The following is a 23121-nucleotide window of genomic DNA, read 5'->3' as shown; positions in this document are numbered from 1 at the left end:
AAAAGGTCAACAACTTTGGATGATTACCCATAGCTGAGCAACTAATGTTGCCAAATTTTAACTTATTGAAATGTGGCAACATTAGTTTAAGTCTTGTTTTAAATTTATTTGTTGTTTTTGCACTATAACTGCTTTCAATTTATTATTCACCTTCCAATCCACTGTCTCAAAGCAATTTACCCAGATGGTTTGGAAGGTGATTAATAAATTAATTGTGATCACCATCATGCTTTTGGCCATGCCAGCATAGTTCCACTGGTCACTTGCCCTGATATATAAAACCAGGAGAGTGTTCTCTATGCTCTGCTGCAACAGACACTGGTGATATGTCTCTTGAGCTTGAAGCTGTCCTCCTTTTTGCTTGCGCAAGAAACTATAGAATTGAACTGGCAGCTGCATGGTTATTTTGGGTATAGACTTAGACCATGCTAAAGCGTTCAAGATTAAAAACAGCAACACAATAACATTTATTCTGTAGAGCATGTGTGAAGCCATGCAAAGAGCAATGCTACTTTGCTTAAGTGATAAAGTGGATCGCTTGCTAGGTCTTTTCCATTTCTGCATGCTGTGATTCATGTTGACTGGAATGTTTTTGCATTTGTAACCAGAGAGGAGCCAGATTAATAACACGGGAAGGGGCTGCAGTACACAGCCTTTGTACTATAAAAGAACAGTAATCCGGTACTTCATTGCCTTTGCTGGGATTCATCCATAGTTCTTACAGCAACCAAAGCGTAAGTGTTCCTGAGTGGAGTCCCTATTCCCTTAACATCTGTTTTTAAATATTTGTTCATTTTATTGTCCTGCCCTTCCCACGCATACCTGCCGTTTCCAATCTGAAACCATGAGCAGCTCACTAGACTCAAATTGCTCCTAACGTCTGTTCTTTTCATTACCACCTGGCTTGTTCATTGGATATGCTGCATAACAAATGGTGCCTTTTGTTGCCGGATCTTCAATAGAGTGTAGCATAGGGACAATTATATGCTGTCCTCTGGATATATGCCTCCTCCTTCATGACATCACTAGATTAAATCAGGGGAGGCCATAAGTGTGGTCAGTATCTACTTTTGAAGTCGTAATGCAGTGAGTCCAATTCACATTCATACGGTTTCTGGCATATTGAACAGGTCATGTACAGCTGGGTTATTTAAACTGTTAATCACCTCCCACATGATGGCTGGATTTGTGTTTCTGGTTTCAATTTTCCCTTCTAAGGGGGCCTCTGCAATAGCCGGTGGAGTCTGTTTAACCAAAGGAACATCATATATGCCATGTTATTTCTGCTTTTGGCAGGGTTGGGCGGCTTGACTCCAAATTCCCACTTAAGAATCAAATGTTGAAATGGGAATATGAAGAGTGGTGTAGAAAATTCCTCTCCAGCTAATTAATGTGATAATTTTTGATATAGTGACTATCCGTTACATTGATTGCTTGAGTAGAATTTCCTGCGTCAAACCGATATTGTGAGAAACCTGGTTTTGGAAGTTTTAAAGTATTTATCTGAGTTGTTTATACTTCATTTTTCAAACCAACTTGACTGTCTACTCCTCAGCACTCTAAGCTTTGTGATGGAGCACCCTTTGAGACCAGGGCTTTATAGTGCACCAGAATTGATCCTAGGAGTTAGCAGACTGAGAGGTTCTCTTGGAGTCCAGAACACTACCTATCAGGCTTACTACAGAAATGAGAGTGTTGGTGACCCAAGGAAGTAATGTGCTGGAATTTGGGAGTCCTGGTTCAAAACTGTGAAAACAGAAACTATCTAATCTACCAGCTGAAATGCAGACACCTCTGACATTGCACCATACAAATGGCTTGAGGCACTTTGGAGCCCAAGGAAGAAAATAAAAAGGTTCTCTCATGGTAACAAAATATATTATATTAAACCCAATTATTGACTATTTGCTGTGCTTGGATGGTTCTTTAAAATCTGGCATCCAGGGCAGGTTGTCTAAGCCTGCCTAATGGTAGGTTCAGCCCAGAGTACACTACAATTTTAACACTGAAGGTTATTTACACAATACTTCGGAAATCTGGTTTTAAATTGAATCTGTACTGGGGAGAGTGTTAAGGACCCTTATACATATACTGGAAAACTGATTATAAACTAATCAGTTTTAAATAATTAGTAGAGTGACTGAGAACAGCTATTTTGATAGAAAGCAAATGTTTATTCAGAAACTATATATACACTATTAAAGCCTCCATGATTTTTTTTTTTAAATGGAAAGACCGGTTTTTATAGCCAAAGACAACAGCTAGGGCAAGAAAAGAATGTTCAGTATTCGGCAAAAGGAAGGATGTGATAGACTGGGAATTTATGTGCAATTCTTAAGGCTTTGTTATACTAATACTAAGGATGAAGACTTCATCCCAAAAAGGTCAAAGAAGAATGTGGGAGGAGATGGTAGGTAACACCAGTTTGTCATTGCAAGACACAACTGAAAATGTTTAAAGAAATACGCATTCAAAACAAAATATCAGTTTGTTTTATTTAAAGAATAGTAGCTGTGGCAGTTCCAATTCCACATAAACATACATATTGATGTATAAGGTAGCTTTGTATTCAACCAATGGGTCAACTAAAATGATGATTGCTATGAGCCACAGTTTCCAGAGTGATTTAACAATCAGTCCCTCTTGCCAGGAAACTCTGGGAATTGTAGCTTGAGGGGGGGGGATAGGGGTCTCGTGACAACACCCTTAACAAATTACAGTTCCCATGATTCTTTAGGGGGAAGCCATGGCTATTTAAAGTGGAATCGCACTGCTTTAAATGTATCATGTAGATGGGGCACGAGTCATGATCTGTTGCTCAACCAGCAACAAAGCCAGAAGTTCAATAGCTGCAGAAACCAGTGCTAATGTAGCAACACGACTATTTCCACAGTGTAGCTCCCTAGTAGCTCACAAGATCATTTGCCAATGACACCTTTATACCAGCCTGAATGAAAGGCATCTGTCAACATGTTGCAACACCATCAACGTTCCAGTTTCCCCACACTGGCTCTTCTACTCAAGTGGGTAAGGCAGGAAGAGTTGATGGGGGTTGCAGCAGATACACATGTTTTGCATGGAAAAGGTCCCAGGTTCAATCCCTGGTGTCTCTGGGAAGGGCTTGGAGATTCCTGCTGCCAGTCATTGTTGACAATGCTGATCATAATGGATCAATGGTCAGCTTCCTATGTTCACCTTCCCCAGTGCAGACTACCAAGGCTGCCAAGATCTTGAGCAAAAAATAATAATGGGATGTCCCTTTTCCCCCAGAGTGCTTGGAAGGTATGAGGTTGCGATAGCATAAGTAAAGTGATAGGCCTCATGTACTCCCAGGCTCCTCTTGACTGTATCCAGCCACCCAAGCAAGCCCTTGGCCCTCTTGGTCAGGAGGAAGGACCACAAAAGGTTTCTTGTTTGGGGCTCCCAGCCATGTCAGGACAGGGATGGAGAAAAGCACAGAGCTTTGCCACAGGTGTTTTCTGCCAGACCCCAGGAGCAGTCCTCAGGCCCGTGTATCCTTCGCCGCTGGGCATAGAGGAGAGTGCTCTCTGTTGTGAGATGACCTTCCAACTAGCCTCCTCAAAGCCAAGAAACAGCAGGAGTAACGGTTAATGTTCTTTATTCAATTTTCTTCATGCAAGAACAACAGACACCAACAAAACCACACAGCTTGTGCTCACTAGGCATACAGACTAACACACCCTAGCCAGTTCTAACTGGATTATGGAGAAAACCTTCGCTGTATTGTTTTCGGCGCCTGCTAAGAACCTTTTCGTTCCAGCAAGACTACCCAGGCCTGTAATTTTAGCACATGATATTACTGATTTTATTTGATATTTTCAAAACGTTATGTAACATGTTTTTGATTATTTTAGACTGTCTACTGGAAACTGAGACAAAGCCTTTTGTTCTAGTAAGTGGTGTATAAATTTTGTGAAATAAATAAATAAAGCGACACTCCCCCAATTAGGAAGAGGTGCTGCTATTACATGCCAGCCTAGCCTCTTACTTCCTTCTTCTTCTTTAGCTAAGTTATACAGTTTCCGTGCAGCTTAGTTAAAATCTGTATGCAGTTTACAGAACAAGACTAAAAATGCAAATGACATATAAGGACATTTTCTAAATACTAGACGAAAACACAACTGTATATTGCAAATAAAACTTGGGGTCATCCAAGAAAAGGAAAATATTGTCAGGTTTCTAAGAGTGAAATATAATAAATAGAGTTTAATTTTAAAAGAGGGGAAACGTAGAATGATTTGACCTTGTGCTTTTAGGTTGGGCCTCATGCATGCCATTGTTTTGTGGGTTTAATTATTTTGTTCCAAGACAGATCTTTTTTTCTTTGTTCAGCCATCTGCTTATATAGATTGGAAATGAGCAATCAGGGAAGAAACAGTGTTTTCTTTTTACATGATGCAACAAGATGTTGTTCTTCCTGGCCACATGTACAATGCATTTACATCAGAAGCATGCCAAAAATGCCCCAAGGTAACATTAGCCATAGCTGAATACTGGAATTTTATTATTATTATTTTTGAAACACTGCCAAATAATGGAAGTGAATGCTATTTTTCTTAAAACAACACTGGGACAGATGGCTGCATTTTGCTGAAGAGGAAGATCAAAGTTAGCCATCATTCATGTAATATCAAAAAGTTACTGAGAAGCAGTAGGAAAACAAAAAAATAGCACATGTGAACACTGAAGTCCATAAATATCTTATTCTGCAGAAGTTCTCTTGAAGTCTGTCTGTTTCCTATCACCTATCACTGTATTATTATACTGATACCTGTAAGCAGTTTAGCAGGTGGGGCACAAGGAGAAGGAATCTGATAATTCATTAGATGGGTGTGTAAGGAGTTCACTCTTTTCATAGAGAATGTACTGTATAAAGAATACCTAAAAAATTATGGTGTAAATGGAAATCTCCTGGCAGAATTAGACTGATCCTTGAAATTCATAAAAGGTGTTGTTGTTTAGTCGTTTAGTCGTGTCCGACTCTTCGTGACCCCATGGACCAGAGCACGCCAGGCACTTCTGTCATAAAAGGTAACTGAGGTATAATGAAAAATCACAAGAAACAGGTAACTGTGCAGTATAATGTACATAACAGATAAAGTGCAATGAGAATACTTGGAAGTCTTTTTAAATGTTTGCAGCACTTTTTATTTCTAATTGTGTGAATAATCATTGTATTAACAAAATACTCAATGTTGAGGAATCTCATAATTACGCATGTTTTTTCTCTTCTTTTTTCCTTGATTTTTATACACTTGTCCTTATTTTGCTTTTCTTTTTTATGTTATAAGCTTGTAATGGCAAATACTATATGGATGTATTCATTTTAACTTAATAAAGATTGATGGGGGGAAACAACTAAAATAGGCTGTTGAAATGAAGACAGTAAACCAGGAAGGGGTGTGTGTGTGTGTGAAAGGACTCAATAAGCTGAGTTCATTTCTGGTGCTAAAAACAAATGTGCTCAGAGGCACCCTCTTCTTTAGCTCTATCTGTAGGTCTTTTGCATCTGGCTCTCACTGAGAGATCTGACAAGACTGACATGACCTGCCCCTTGCTGTGTATTATATCTAGTACAATGCTGCCACTTTTTAAACGTCACAATGCAGGATAAATGTTCACATTCTAGCATCAATAGCCACTTCTGTGAATGGCCTCTAGGATAGTCATTGTGTGTCCAGAAGGAAGCGAGAGAGAAGACGAGTGGAAAATGCACTTCCCCTCTTGGCCCACATTGTTGCTGGAAGATGCCAAAAAGAATTTGTTTCCAAATTTGCAGAATGCAAATCCAGCTTTACCTGGTCGATCTCAATTTGACATCCTGAACTGCTTTAAGACCTAGAATCTGTTCTAGCTAATCTCGAGGCCTGAGCCAAGCCCCTTCCTTCCTAGCCGAATCAAGCACTGGAGGTTTCCTGCAACTTCAGGTTGGCTGCTGAAACAGCATGAGGGTTTTTAGAACATCCTGCAGCCTCAACCAAAACCTTGTGTTGCACTGCAAGCCATAAACAATGAGCTCTGTCAGCACCGACAGAGGAAGTAGTCAATAATACAGGGTGTGAATGATGAAAAATTATCCACCAAGGAATATTTGAATTGCCTTATTATAATATCAGCATGCCCAATTTGGTTTCACTTAGTTAAATCACTCTTTCTTTTATCAGAGCACATCTCCCAATTGCTGGTCTCCAGGAATCCACATACTAGGGTAAAGTGTGCATTAAAAATGCATATAAATTAGTGCAAATAGCATCCAAAAGTGCATTCCATTTGGAGGAATACCTTTGCAAAAATGTGCATATTAGGTGAAATTACATGCAAAAATTTGTATATTAGGAGAAATTTGCACTAAAATGTTGCTGAATATATGTGTATGTTTGTATAGAAAAAAATGATGCAGAAAAGTAGAGAACTCAACTTATGAGATATGAGAAACTGAGAAAAACCAAAACTGACATATTTGGCACTCTCTATTTTCAACTAGCCAATATGGTAAAAAGCCATTGACAGATTGACAGGTTACACTAAGCCCTTCCCTTGACTATGGTATGAACAGAAAGTCCAAAATTAGCAGGCTTTCTCATTTGTAGTGCCCCAGATATGGAACTAGGTGCATCATAGGCATCGGGTTATTCTTGGGTTTGTATGTATAAAGTATTGGAACAGTGCTGTCTATGAAACAGTGGAAATCTAGAATCACTGTTGTTTTAATTGATATTTAATTGTTTCACTTGTTTCTTGGTCTTCATGGGTTGAGTCTATGTTGTTGCTTTCATTTGCCTTGTAGACTACCCTGGGTTAATATTGTGGAGGATGGTTAAAGAAGTAAATACAATTAAAATGATTTGTTTATTTAATTAATTTATTGTTACATTTATATCCTGCCCTTCCTTCCAAAGGAGGTCAGGGAGGCAAAATGATGGTGGACCTCCAATTCCATTTTGTGCATAAATACAGTAAAGGGAAAGGCTCACTGGTGGCAGAACACATATCTTGCCTGTGAATATATCTCCAATATCTCTAGGAAGGGCTGGGACAGGCTCTGGAGGCAATTACCTTTCAACTGCATTGGACACCTGCCTACTGTTTTACTCGCTTTTATATCATTTACTCGCTTTTTATTGTGCATTTCATCTTCTGTTGTCTTTCAGCCTTGACACAGGACCAAAATGATTGTACAACAGCAAAACCCAGCAGCACTGCATGACCCCAGACAGTTCATGCAATGTTTTCCATCTGCTAAGCGTAATCACAATGAAAGGCTTACCTGCCTTTGTCACAGGTTTTCAGCTCCTTGAATGAGATTCACTGTATTAATACTCCCTGGTGTATAACTTAAAGTAACAGCTTGTGGAACAGCTCTTTCATTGTCTGCAACATCACCATAACCTATTGTTGCAGTGCTATATTCTCCATGGATTATGAGAAATGAATGTTCTTTTATACATGTGCAGGTTGTTCTTAAGATTCGCAATCTTGGGCAGTAAGTGTGCAATCTCTTGTTGCTTTATCCAGTGCCCTCCAGCTTTTGAAATATCACAAACTTGCCATTTCTGTTCCTAAATCCAGCATTTCTTGTGTTCATGCCACTTCTGTTGTCTAGTCCATCTTCAGGTACCCAAATATTTTCATTTGGATTTTCCCATTTTCTTATTTGATATCTCTGACCAGATCTCACATACCACTAATTCTTTAATTTGTAAACCAGTGCACAATGATGTTCTGCAGCGGCAATGCTCCACTGCCATTTGCCAATGAATTAAATTCTCTCATATTTAGAGCTGAAATCTTAAGGAGTTCTATATTCTTGCAAAGGTTTGTTCTAAGCAGCTCAGGTCCTGCAACGCTTAATTTTAATTACCCATTAGTTTGTATTCCTGTATCCTGTTGACCTGCAAGCAGATTCACTTTCTTGGACTTAAACAGATCATAGCAGGGGCTGTGAGAATAAATGTGACTGTACCTTTAAGGATGCCTCCAATATCTAGGTAAGAAGGTTAGGGCGAAGCCAGTGAGAAAGTAGCTTAAGGACCTGTTGTGCATAGTTATTTAAGAAAAATACTTCTTGTTCAGCTGCTCATTATTAAACAGGGAATATTACAATGACCCAGTGCATCATAGTTGATGGTTTACTAGGAGCACTCCAATCTAGGCAATTTTATTTCTTTCCTCTTGATAGTAGGGAAAACAAACCATAACCCCAGGGTGAGTGTTACATCCAACTTGGAGACTGTGGTTTATTTCAAAAGAGGTGACAATCAGTAAGCCTGGAATAAACCTTGGCCCACAGATCATGGTTGTTGTGAGAAAAACAAAACACTGAGTTAGTGATCATGGTTTGTGTTCCCCCCATGCAATAGTAGGAAGAGCAAAGCAGCTAAGATTGGCATGCTCACAGTAAACTTTTAGCTATGGTTTATAACGACATACAAGCAAGGCCACTGATTGGGCAGAAGTGGCTAAGAACATCTGCTGTTCTTTTTCTGTGCAAAACTCTTCCATTGCCCCACCAAAATAAATTGAGATGTATAGCAATGGTGTTTTGCCTATTGTTCCCATACTAAGGATGAATGCCTTTCTGCAAAGTGTTTGCATATTCATTGGAACTCTTTTCAAATCAAAACTATCTTTATATATACAAGGAATGTTGTTCCTAGTAATTGGATGATTTTCAGGGATGATATCTGAGTACATTTCTATGGCTTATTTCCTCTGAGGTCTATAATATTTAAAGTTCATATCCAGGCAGATAACATATGCAGATATTTGCATCTGCATGCAAATGTAGTTCTATAACTGGTATTGTTCCCATATGTTGAGTAAACCTGATAATACATGCAGCATGTGTTCTTTTCCCTTGACAGTTACGACAGAGTTCAACTTATTTTTTTCTGGGCTTGCCTTACATGTTTAGAACATTTTGAACAGCGATGAGATCTTATTATCTTTATTATTTCTATTGTTATTAAAAGTTGCTACACTTGAGAAATGTATGGAATTTTGACACAAGGAATATGATCCAGAAACAGTGGGATTTTTGCCAGTGAGCTCAGTGGGAGGTGGCTTGCATCCAAGAAGAACTTGATCTGATGCAGAAAATCATGATATGTGGAGCAACCCTGAACTATATTGCTAGTTGGAACAATAGATTATAATTTGTAATGAGGAGAAAACATTCCAGAGGTTTCTGTGGGGAAAGGCATAATTTTATTACTTGGATCGTTCCCCCCCTTTTTTTTCACTCAGTCAGAAGCATCCAAGGTTTATAACCTCGCAACAACTCCATGAGAAAGTTAGCATAAAGTGTTAGCAACATCACCAAAGTCACTGAAACATAGGTAGCTGCTATAAACCAGGTCAGACAAGCTGACACATTTGCTGCCTGACTGTAGCTCTCCAGAGTTTTTTTCCCATCACATTATCATTTTAACTGAGCCTACGGTCTACCATTGAGCTATGGCCCATTCCAAAGGCTAGCTCATGCATGTGTTTTCATATACAGTGGTACCTCGGTTTTTGAATGTCACCGTTGACGAACATTTCAGTTTTCGAACGCTGTAAACCCGGAAGTAAATACTGTGGTTTTCAAACACGCCTCAGAAGTAAAACATGGCATGCAGCTTCTGTTGAGTGCAAGATCTTGAGGCCTAGCTGTTGGCTGTTGAGTTTTCAGTTTTCAAACGTTTCAGAACTTGAACGGTCTTCCGAAAAGGATTACAGTGGTACCTCGGGTTACAGATGCTTCAAGTTACAGATGCTTCAGGTTACAGACTCCGCTAACCCAGAAATAGTACCTCAGGATGAGAACAGAACTTGTGCAGTGGCGGCGTGGTGGCAGCGGGAGGCCCCATTAGCTAAAGTGGTACCTCAGGTTAAGAACAGTTTCAGGTTAAGAACGGACCTCCAGAACGAATTAAGTTCTTAACCCGAGGTACCACTGTACATTCGAAAACCGAGGTACCACTGTAACTGCAACATCCAGCTAAATGTGTGACTTAGCCATGAGAGATCCAAGAAAAGTAGGCAGAACCTCACTCACCTCAAAAACAATGCAGTTGACAGTGTTACTGCATTAATGCTACATATTGCACATGAATCCTATGGAGTGAAAATAAAATGAAATACATTAATGTGCCTGTCCTTAAGTGAATTCCATGGCAAAGCAGAGATTAGAAACTGTCTCTGTCATCCCAGTGCAAATCCCAGCATTTTCTTTCACATATTGCACTCTTATTGGATCAGTAAGGTAATTTGGACAATAGTTTTGTATAAATGCTTGTATATGTATGTGTGTTAGAGAGAGAATTAACTGACAACAACACTTATTTCTTGAGACAGTAAGTCTTAAATCACTTCACAGGAAGCTTTTAAATATTTATGATATTCAAACATATAGCCTTTATTTCACTGCTATAAAGCATGTACCTTATTAAAGGTACAGTTGTATATTGGAAGTTGAACGGAATCCGTTTCGACTTCCAGAAAGTTTGGAAACCAAAGCGCGGCTTCTGATTGGCCGCAGAAAGCTCCTGCAGCCAATCGGAAGCTGCCAAAGCTTAGAAATCATTCCTCTCTCAGTTGTAATTATCCACTATACATTCTCTTGGGCCAATTGTTGCACATGGCAGCCTGTAGCGCATGACAATATTTGGACACTCTTTCTTCTCACAAACAATGAAAGTTGAATATGTATCCAGTTATCTAAAAATGACATGATCCAGAATCTCTACTGGGCTGAATTTGTGCATCTTTCAGCTATATTATGTAGAAGATTGGCTACTCCAAGACTGATATCTCTGCTTTTAATTTAGACTTAGGTCAAAATTGGCATGTGTGTTCTCCAGAATAATGGAATACAGTCACTATGGGCTATTTTTGATATCCCACCAATTTTGCTATTATTATTAATTAGCTGGAGGACAGTGAGATTAGTATTGTGCAGGCTAAATTCAAACTTATTTTGGTCTGCCATATGCAACCATTATATAAAACTATGATGCAATCATTATATAAAAAGGAGTGCTGGCGATGCAGCGGAAAAAATATTTACATGGTTAGTCTCTGAAGACTTCCACAATGACATTTTTAGGGGTATTAAATGCAGTCCACTCACATTTAAATTTGATGCAGGCATATTCACTCTTTTGTTTGCCAGATGTGTGATTATTATTCCATTATGAACAGTTGTCAAAGGTTCGCATTTAGATCAGCAATAGACTTATGAATGAATATTCTATCCTACTCTCTGAAACGTCTATGAAGCTCCCTGCTCTCAGAGGTACAGCTGGCATCTTCACTGTTTGTTTTCAGTGCCAGTTGCACCTCTCTTAGGCCTTTGGAGGAAGATAATCTGGATGACACCAACTGTGCATTGATGAATTGCTGCATTCTAAATTATGGTTGTATTTTAATGTTGGTTTTAAATTGTCATTGGAATATTATTGTTTTAATGCACTGACATTTTGGACTGTAAACTGCCCTAAGATTATAATTGTTGAAGGACAGTTTAGAAATGTAACTAATAAATAAACAATATAGGATAAATAAATATTATATCATATTGTACTGCCCTGCATTGTATTACAAAATAACATAATAATATCTGTAGCTCATTTGCCTTAGAACTCAGAATCTGCAGGATCTCACTAGACAACTCTCACGGTGCTGAGCAAAAATCATCCAATGCTACTTTTTGGAATTGCCCTTGGAGTTAGGAGCAGAGCCACCACAAAGCAATACCCCCAACTTCTAATTCGCGAAAGCGGTCTACAAAGATAGCTTGGCCGCTCAGTGGTATGAAAAACTGCTGAGAGGTAATGGGGAATCATCAGGGTTGCATTCCCCATTCTCTCCTGCAACTAAGGCCATCAGCCAAGCTGACCAGGACAGTTTGGGCCCCTTGGTCCCTAAACCAGACTTGAAGACAGACTGAAACAGGCATGTTCCATCCAAACATCAGCTCCTCAAGCACTTTGCCCAAGAAGGGGATGTTAGCATTCAGTCAACAGTTGCCAAGCACTTCTGGGTCCAGATGTTGGGAATTCCATTTCACCTTTTGCTGCAGATATGTGGATTGTTACATGTCACATGTCTGTTTACATTCCAGCACAGACTGCTGGCATGAGCGGAACTTCCGCTCTGTATTGCTTTTGTTTTCAGTCTCTCTCCGAGAAGACAGCAAGGAGAGATGCCATGTTTTCTTTGTCCTGAATTATGTATAATAAATGCGTAGTTTAGTACGTGTCCAAGCCTCAAGGCTCATCTGTTGTGTAGTTTACACTGCTGAGTAATGTGTGCTCAAGTATGCACTGCAGCTTGAGTCACTGACAAACGTCAGAGGAGCAGAGGTCGATGGATATCCACAGCAGCAAAGCTGAGAGGGGAGATGCTCTAGCTAGGGCCAAGCCAGCTGGCTTTTCCATCCCCTGATTCCGACACCAGGAACATCATCTCAAGGAGGGAATGAACCACTTCCTCCTTCAGAAAGCATTACCTCAGAAAAGGAAGCACTACCTTGCACTACATTTTGAGCATCATTTTTCTGGACAGATTGTGCCATCTATGTTGATTTTGTCATTCTACCCTATTTGCTAAGGGTGGAACAATACGTTTTGCTTCCTGAGGTGAATGACAAGATAGTGCCCTCCCCACCAACACACACATTCCATGTACAAAAGCCTATCAGATTGGCAGTTGAATCTTCCTTTGACTCTGGCAATGGGCAGCCCCACTCCCCACTGAACTTGAGGGCAGCAGGGGATGCAGGGCAAGGCATACACCTCTGTCCCCCTCCCTGCCTCTTGGCATTTGCCACCTGAGGCAGGTACCTCACGGTAGGGTTGGCTCTACAATTTGTCATAAGGGCTGAAAGTGTCATTTTATTACTGATTGAATCTTGTTTTTTGCAGTTATATGGACTGCCTTCCTTCTGAGACACCCAAAGCTGTTTACAGTTTCAAAATACCCAAACAAAGAAATGATATTAAATGTAATGTTGGCCCTTTGGGTGGTAGTGCTGTGTAAGGAGCAGTCCAACTAGAGCAGGCCCTGTTGTTTCGTTTGTCAGCCGTCCTTCCCACAGGGCAGATGGCATCCATTTTCCGTGTGAAACCTCAGGTGCTGAACCAGCATATTCAGCAAAACCCAGGCAAACACACCCTTGCTTTTTTTCTGGATTGATCCTAGAAATAGGATCTCAAACTAAGTTATGTCTTCTTTATCTTCTTCTTCTAAAAAGACAACAGAGAAAGTAGGAAAACCAAGACTGCGTAGTAGTCTGAAGTAAAACAGATCTAGGCCTGGGCAGTCCTGGGATGAGAGACCACCTGGAAACCTCAGGCATGTCACTCCAAGCCCTTTGGAGGAATGGTGGGATTCAAAACAATTAGTAAACAATATCTGCAAGCCCAGCTGTTTTACAAAACACCTCCCTGCTTCATCCCCTCGCAGCATAAACACTTATGACAGGACTATGACATTTTGCAGATGTTGGGTGCATAAAGCGGTTCCGGGAGTGGTGATGAGTGTGAGGCAAGCTTGCCAGAAAGCTGGGGAGGGAGCTAGGATTACTAAAATTCATTACTTGGAGGGGCCATGGGGTCAGTGACAGGGGTGCTGAATGGATTTTTCCAGCCATTTTGAGCTGAGATCTGCACTTCATAATCTGAATGCTTTTATCTGTTTCTGAAAATAGACAGGAATTTTTTCCACCGGCTGCTCCAATCTGGCTGTGGAGATGTGAGGAAGGATTACATGGATAAATTCAGGTTTTGTCAAATAAGCGTGTCTCTTCCAAGAGTAGGCTGTTCACTTACAACACTGCCTCCCCCCAATGTCATCCTAAAAAGAAAGATATGTCAGCTTGTGAGACAGGTGAAAGGCCAAATAACTCCAAGGCCCACTCAAAGCAGTTCACTCTTTCTTTCTTTTCCTGGTAAACTGTTGGGATCAGCTATTTTTGTCCCAAGGTTTCAGAGTCACTGAAGTCAGTGTTAAACAAATATTTCCCCTACAATGATAGCTAGTTGCTAGTATGCTTCCAATAACACATTGCCCTCTCACTGGTGTTGCATCCTGGTTTCACGGTCAAAACCTGATAGTGCTTTGGGATTATTAGCCATGAAATTCCTCAGCCCTCCATCTCTACAGCCCTCCATCCCTCAGCCCTTCATCCCGACAGACCCCATCGGTTGTTAAGATGAGCAGAGGGGTTGTAATTCCGCCACCCTCAGAAATTCAGGGGGGCGGGGGGCCACCAGGTGGCGCATTGGAAGATGGCCGACAATAACATCTCTCCGACCCGCACGAGGTAATTAAGAGGCTGCTATGGGAAGTATGCAGTCTTCCCCCACCCCAAGGATATGGGGGGGGACTGCCTTGCCAGCGGTGGCCACAATGCACCCCCAGATTTGAGAGAAGGGGGTGCGCCGGTCACTTGGCTAAGCCCTCGGTGCGGTCGGCTCTTCCTGGTCTCCAATATGCATGTGCTGGCTTGCTTTAACATGAAAATATAATTGGAAATGTATAATTGGAAGATGTTAAAGCACATACGTCAAGCAAAGGTCGGGAGATAAGACTGCTGATTAATGGATCTCTGGGATCGGAGCGGCGGGCGAAGACATATAAATCAAGAGACGAAGCGCCATTAAGAAATGGGTATGTTTGGAGCTAAGAAGGTGGGGTGGAGGAAAAAACTTTTCTTTCTTTATCTTATATGAGCATAAATAATAACCCTCCACCCCAAAGAAAAAAGAACCGCCATATTTTACTACACAAGCAGGAGTCTAAAAACTGTGTGGGATGAATTAATGATGAATGAAGAGAGGATTGGTAAAGATCGGAGAATGGAAAAATTTTATGACGCAGTTTTAAAATGGCGTCTCGCAAGACAGGCTTGTTTAAGAAAGATGGGTGGAGGAGAACCAGGACTATTTGAAAGTGAACGATGTTTGGAATTTGATCTTTAACCTGACAGAGCCCTCTAGGAGATATTTTACAAGCCTGGGAAAACTAAAGGGCAGACCAAAGATAAATTTTCGAAGGAGGAGTGGAATGGCAGCTGTCCCTATGAAATATGACTTGTGGAGTGCGTAAAACCCACGCAGACGATGTTTGTTCTTAACCTGCCTGTGAAGTTTATCAGAGATCGCAAAGAAAGGAATATATGACAACAACAAGAAGATGAAGAAAGTAAAAAAGAGACTATCTGGATAGAACTGTTTAATTAAAGCAGTAATAGAAGTGATGTTTGGATTCTCGTCCAGAGCTTGATGTATGGGTACCCCCAACAAAATTGAAAAAATCGGCTGTATAATTTGAAATTAATGTGATTTGAAATAATGTGATATGATTGGCCTGTTAATAAAAATTATGTTAAAAAAAAAGAAATTCAGGGGGGCATGAAAAGAGATTCTCTGTGGCAGCCCCATAGCTTTGGAATTTCCTCCCCAAAGAAGTGTAACTGGCACCTTCATTGGTTTTCATTGTATGTTGAGGATGCCCAGTAGAGGCTGGTTCTCATCCAGTCCCCAGGTTGTGGGTGGTGTTGCCTTCCAGCTTCTTTCTGCTTAATGTCAGAGTTGCCCCTGTAGAACGCAGCAGAGAGAAGGATGGGAACAAAACTAGAATTAGCTGGCTCTGCTTGTCATTGGCTCTGGCTCAACCTACAGTTGAGCTCCCTGCCTTCTGCCCTACCAGCCTCAATGGGCACCAGCCACTGCCTCGTTACCCTGGCCTATGACACCTAAGAGATCTATTATTGTATGCCATCCCAACCTCTGAGAGTTACGAGTTAGTAGCCATTGATATGAATGCTTTAGAAATAAACAGGTGATGATGATGTATTAATATCTTTTCTCTATTAGTGGTTGTGCTGCATCTTTTTCTTTGCCTGTTTGGGGGATTCCAACCTGTTTCCCTAACATTTCGCATAACAATTAACAATTATGTTCATATTTGCATTCAGAGAACAACAGCACAAAATTTGATATTCATGAAGTGCTGATGATCTCTAAATATAGAACTGGAGTATTTGCCCCTGGAATTACTGATTATAATTCTAAAAGAAGATGAAAGGAGAACTGTGGGTTCTAATTTCTCAGAAGTGCAGGGCTTTTTTTTCTTTCCAGGGGGAACTCACATGAATGCAGTTCTGGCACCTTCATTGCTATTCTAAGAGAATGAGGGAAGTGTTCATGGTGAGTTCTGACACCTCTTTTCCTAGAAAAATAGCACTGCAGAAATGAGACCAAAGAATCGATCACTCGTGTCTAGATTGGTGCTTTTTTACAAGGCAGTGGCAAGGGAAATGTCACCACCCAGATGCAGTTTGGACTACAGTTCCCATCATCCTTGACCTTGGACTAGGGCTGATGGGTGCTGGAGTCCAACAACATTTAGAGGGCCACAGGTTCCCCACCTCTGGTTTATAAGGACCCATAATTATACCATAATTGTTGAGGGGGGAATGAAAACACAAAGTTGAGGGGTTTGAAGGGGATGTCATGTTTTTTATTGTTTCAGAGAAACCTGGAACAAGATTCAGCTTCAGGCCTCTCTGCTTCTTGGTCTTTTGCCCAAAACTGCCTTCTGTAGGAAAAGTTTGAGTAAGCAGGAAAATCTGGGTAATAAATTTTCTGTAATTTGCTTCCCACATACCAAACACTATAATACATTACTGAACTGTGTTAATCCCCCTGTGCCCTTGTGTCATTTTACATAATAATGTTTCCACATATCTGCCTGCTTGCCTTTGCCTCTTGAATTGCTTTGCCAGCATTGGGTGGGGAAAGTGCCGTGTGAAAGCGGAGAAGGAAGATAAGGTAAACGGATGATGTCTGAGTGAATTAGGACCTTTCCCCCAAAAGAGAAAGCTCTCCCTTAGTCCCAGGAACTGCATGTGGCATCATTGGCTATGGTACCAATCTGTATGCTCCTGTACCTCAGGAGTAAGGAAAGAGCAGGTCTTGTTTATAGGTTTCCAAAAGGCATATACTTGGCCATTGTAAGAACAGAGTGCTGGACCGGATGAGACTTTCACCTGATCCAGCAGAGCTCTTCTTGTGTCCTTAAGGAGGAAAGACTGACATGCTTTGTGATCCTAGAAGGAATAAAGACATGCATCTAGAGTGAGCAACAACTAGAAACACCAGGGCCTGGAAGCTCAGTTTTGTGCAGAGCATTGAGGGGGCAGAGGCACATTTTCTGAGGGTTGGGACCAAGCAAAAAACAAAACACAAAGTTCTGCTAATCATACAAGCACTTGTGTTTGCAATGTGCATTCCACAACGCGGTGGGCATCCTGATGATTATATGTTAAACACATGCTGTTCTATTTCAAGGACAAAAGGAAACACCTTGGTTCCCTAATATGGGGTTGGGAACCTGCGGCTTCCAGATGTTGTTGAACTGAAACTCCCATCAACCCTAACCATTCACTATACTGATGGGAGCCCAGCAACATTCCCTATTTATATAAACGATAGCCTCACACAAATTAAATATATGCTAAAAGTAACATGAAACCAGCAAACTGTCTTTCATCTGTGAGACAGGAGTGAAAAATTAAAATTTTGCTCAGTGTCATTTCCAGGTTTTAGAGGGGCCCTGGGCAAGATACACTTCATGAAACCCCATCCCTCAGTGCGCCTAGCTCCTCACCACAGTCATTAAAGGGTTTGTTGTTGTTAATGGGCCCCATAACAGGATGCCGTCCCTTGACAGTGGCCTTGATTTAAATTAATGCATTTCCTAAAATGGAACTCACTGGAGCTATATTTAGCATGGGCCTGAGGAGCATCACCCTGCTGTCTGCAGTGGAACTTGCCATGTCTTCTACACCTGCAATTCCAACCTGTAACCCCAATCCAAGACTTTTATGGCTATCTCTTCTCATTGCCCATTTCCATTACCTACAGCAGCGCTCTCTCTGGAATGAATGGTGGAAATGGTCTCTCTAGAGGTCATGAGAAAGGAAGAAGGCCCTAAAATCAGTTGTTCTTCCTGTTTCCAACAGGTGAGAAAGGTTCTTCATAAGGGGGGGGGGGGCTGCTACAGCAGACAGTTTTTTTAATAATGGGTGTGTGCTTGTGTGTTTGCTTAGTTCTAAATGCTCCCCGGAATGCTTTTTTTTTTTTTTAATAATATTTATTAAAGTTTCAAAAAAGTTACAAAAATCAGAAAAAGGGGGGAAAAATAAATACAAAATACAATAAAATAAAAACAATTAAAAACAAACCAACTTTTTCATATCTTGTCTTTCATTTACTTGTTTCCCTGACCTCCTCACACCTCCCTTTTTCGTATTCTAGTTCAGTCAGTTATTTCAGCAAATCCTTTCCATTTTTACTTTTATCTTACTAATTTATCTTAATATATTATAACTTTACATTCTCACCTGTTAATAATCCATCTTTAAATACTCCTTTATAACATTACTGCTGAAACCTCATAACTTCATTCCAACATCCTTCTAACATTCCTTAATTTTACAATATTTCTGTAGATAGTCTTTAAATTTCTTCCAATCTTCTTCTACCGACTCTTCTCCCTGGTCTCGGATTCTGCCAGTCATTTCCGCCAGTTCCATATAGTCTCTCCCCGGAGTGCTATTAATGTATACTCACTGCATTTTAAAGACTGAACCTTGTGTGTTTTCTAATGCTTTGCTTTGAAGAGAACTCCAGTCATGTGCCTTTAATATTTATTGTTGATGGAAAAACTCATCAAGGATGGGTGCTCTTGTGTGACATACGAGAACATAAGAAGAGCCCTGCCCCTCCTATGGTGCCTGCAAAAGGTCCCAGTATATATCCCATCAAAAATCCACAGTTCATGAGAGACCATTTGTTCTTCCCGCTCAGTGCCTATTTGTACTGATTCAGGCTCTCTTATGTTAAAGACATCCACTTAAGCACGCCAACGTTCCATTGGATGCCAGGACTGGACATTCACTGTCCCATTCTGAACAGAGGAAGGGTGGTGATTGATCTAGACAGTGGCGTAGCGTGGGTTGTCAGCACCCGGGGCAAGGCAAGTAATTTGCGCCCCTAACCCATGGATTTGCGCCCCCTAACCCTAACCCCCAGATGTTGCGCCCGGTGCGGCCGGCCCCCCCTGCACCCCCCACGCTATGCCACTGGATCTAGGTTCTTTCCCCCACTGATGAGAGGTGAGTCCATTGTCACACATTTCTCTCTTTCTGCTGTTTTAGATGCGGTTGCCATTTTGTGTTATGTTACACCTATATGGAGCTACAGCACTATTTCAAAATTCCAATTGATCTCCCTGTTTCCAAAATGCTGGCAACCCCCTGGCTCACAAACTAGGCATGAAGGTCACAGTCCTCTCTTCTCCAGGAACTTTATGGAATGCTACCTCTGATCCTGGAGGTACATAAAGCAATCATGACATTTCGGCTTTGCTAGACATACCCTACACGAATTTGCCTAATTCTCATTTAAAGCCATCTAAATCAGTTGCCACTAACTAACTAACTCTCTTTTGCCTTCTGTCTGTCCTGAATCTCCTGCCAATCTGTTTCATTGGATGACCCCAATAAGTCACTTAGACAAACCAGAAGAGGCACAGGTGATCTCTCTAGGTCATTACTTTATCATTCTTTCTTTCTACCTAATATCCTTAAGTGATTGTTTTAATCAGTATAGTGCAACCATGTAACTGCCTGGTATTCATGTGGGAGCAATAGCCTTCCCCGAGACAAAACACTGGTGCTGAAGCATTGTACTTGATATGCTTAGTCAGTCAAAACCAGCAATCCACCAGGACTGCGGTGTTATATGCAAATCAGGATCATTCCTGCTTAAAAAGGTAAAGGTACCCCTCCCCGTACGGGCCAGTCGTGACTGACTCTAGGGTTGCGCGCTCATCTCGCTCAAGAGGCCGGGAGCTGGCGCCGTCCGAAGACACTTCCGGGTCACGTGGCTAGCATGACGAAGCTGGGACTTTTTGCATGCAGTACAAGTAATAATAATAATAATAATAATAATTTATTTATATGCCACCCATCTGGGTGGGTTGCCTCAGCCACTCTAGGCAGCTTCCAACTGAATATTAAAAACAATACAGCATCAGACATTAAAAACTTCCCCAAACAGGGCCGCCTTCAGTTGTCTTTTAAAAGTAAAATAGTTATTTATTGCCTTGACATCTGCTGGGAGGGCGTTCCACAGGGCTGGCACCACTACCGAGAAGGCCCTCTCCCTGGTTCCCTGTAACCTCACTTCTCGCAATGAGGGAACCACTATAAGGCCCTCAGCGCTGGACCTCAGTGTCTGGGCTGGATGATGGGGGTGGAGACGCTCCTTCAGGTATACAGGACCGAGGCCGTTTAGGGCTTTAAAGGTTGGCACCAAGACTTTGAATTGTGCTCGGAAACGTACTGGGAGCCAATGAAGAACTTTCAGGACTGGTGTTATATGGTATCCTGCTACTGCACTGCTGCCCTTCCCCACAGTGCTAGCAAGGGTGCATTTAATTGGTCAGCTTTCTTTGTCATATGTTTGCCTGTGACAATGGAATGCAATGAGCCATGGCATAAGAAAAAAGCTACGAAAATATTATTTTCATTGCTCCGAAAGAAATGATTAATCAGGGACTAGAGGCAAAGGTAGCAATGCCTATGAGAGCTGACTCTCCAGATTGAGGTATTATAGGATATCAAAAGGCTACCTGAAAAATCCATCACTTGAGTTTGCCAGACTCTTCCGAAACATTTCAGGGAGTCGAGCCAGGCACATTAACTATCTCTTGGGTTATGAGCTCTGCAGACCCCGAGGCATGTGCTTAGCCGTTCTTCACTCCAATGGCTTCAGACTGGCTCTCTGCTATCTATATTTATCACTATCCCCTTGGGAAGTGCTTTGGCAGACACTTGCAATGAAAACCCTGCACAGAGCACTTTCTGGCACACGGTGAGCAGCCTTTAAATAGCACAGTGACATACTGCAATAATTACTCATATTAGCACTTTTCTGTGAGCTGCAGTGTGTGTATGTGTGTCACAGCGTCTGTGTCACCTGATGTGATTCACAAACACAGTGCGCAAGCAGCTAGGTCGAACAGGAACTGGCGAAGAAGATGCAGAGAGTGGCCTCAACCCAAAGTTCTGCCAGAAACCGCTTGATTTTCAGAATGGTTTTAGCTCAGTCCAGAAATGTAGGTCAATGGATGTGATAGCACAAGCCTATTATCCCCCAAAGTCTTTGCATCTCTATTCTTCACTTTTGGCAGTTACTGTTACAAAAGTTGGGTGCAGTGGCAAAAGCCCATGGGGTTCCAGGGTCTGTGGTACTTTGGAGAATTGAGACACAGTGCAGACTGTCGTAGCTTTAAGAAATTTGGTTTCCTCACCTATTTACACCTTCAGTCTGCATGGAGGGAGTCCAGATCTTAACGCATGGTCATTTCAAGAGGGGCTTTTACCCCACAGCAGTGCAGCCCTGGAGTCCAAGGACTCCCAGCCTGCCTGCAGCCAGCCTGCCCAAGATGGATCCATCTTCCTTTTTCTTTCCTCTTCTTCTCAGCAACTGTTCAGATATTCATCTGCACTGACTTGTGTAGCGCAGAGGGAGGAGGGTAGGGAGACAGGAGCTGGATGCACATAGCTTTGTAGAAAGTTCCAAAATCATGGCTATGTGATTTCAGTTCTCCTGCAGCACCTGTGTTCTTTTCTATATCTCATTTCTTTCAATAATAACATTTAAAAAATTTTTTAAAAGCAAAACAAAGAACACCCAAAGAGGTGTGTGTGTGTGTGTGTGTGTTTATGGCATAAATAAATACTGATTACAAGTGATGATTGCCTGCAAGAAAGGGACAGTTGACATATAGACGTATCATTTGATTACCGCCCCCCTGAAGGCAGTTGAATGCATGAACTGATCGCACGGAACTGCCATTGTGTTTGATATATCACAATACTGTATGTGACATAGCATAAAATAAGTTATGTGTTGTTTTTGATGGCCCATTCACACATGCAATCATCGTACGATGAACTTTCATGTGTGACCTTGTCCCAAGTTTGTGGCAAAAATAATAATAAAAAGAACAGTACAACAGTTGTGCCTTAGCCACAGATCTTATTTTTCATTCCTTGCATTCTGTCTATATCCTCCGGTAGGTTAGATGGTAAGAAAACAAACAGAAGAATTCTTTTCTGTGCGGATATGCTGAAAATTACTCAGCTCCATTCAAGCCTGTTTGATTCCATCATAGTGGTTAATAACTCTTTGCAGAGTGGGGTTGTTTTTCCTTCATTGTTACTCTACGCAAAGTGCTCTGGACTCACCAGCACTTAATGAATCACTCCCGAACTACTCATATCAGCTTCAAACGCATTCTATATTCAAACTAACAGTAGAATCTGGACTAATTTGGATTTCCTGGCTAACAGTTGGTTTCTGCTGTTTGTTGCTCATTGCGTGTGGAGGCTGTGGGATATCATTGACTAGATGACTGAAACTTGGTGGGAGAATAACAAATGGTCCATAATGAAATGACAAAGGATCAACATATGAGCAATTTCCTGGTCGAATAGTGAATCTTTCAGGATTTGCAAGGAAATGCAGGTACACCAGCAGCTGGTGGTCCCTGGATTAAATCCAGTCCCTTGCACCATCCGTGGGCAGACTTCAGGCTTCTTTTACTTGTTTTTACAAGAATCTCAATATCTACCCAAGTCATAGAATTAAAGATTTCTGAGCCCAGGAGTTTGTTTTGAGCTTTGGAATTCAATGGCGCTCATAATCCTTTCAGGCAAGCTTTGTTGCCCAAGGTGTTTCCCCCCTCTTTCCAGGGTAGGAGAGGGGTCACTTTGTTGCTGTTGTTGTTAAACAATCGGGAGTCAGGAAGCCTTTGCAACCTACTGCAAATCACTCAGATCTACCAGTATTTCCAGGTCTACTTTCCACCCACCCTAGGGGGTATCTTCCGGCTTCAGTGCTGTCAACAACATCCAAAGTAGAGGGTGATGTTGGTGAACAGCATCCACGGCAATGGGATTTGGTCCTGGGCCATTTGTGGGTGGGATCAGAGCTCTGGAAAACCACCCCTGGTTCTATTTTGATTCGTTGCTGGCCA

This window comes from Podarcis erhardii (genome assembly GCF_964252035.2).
Source record: "Podarcis erhardii genome assembly, chromosome: 3".
NCBI lineage: Eukaryota > Metazoa > Chordata > Lepidosauria > Squamata > Lacertidae > Podarcis > Podarcis erhardii.
The sequence above is the reverse complement of the archived record's forward strand: the minus strand, read 5'-3'. Positions refer to the sequence as shown.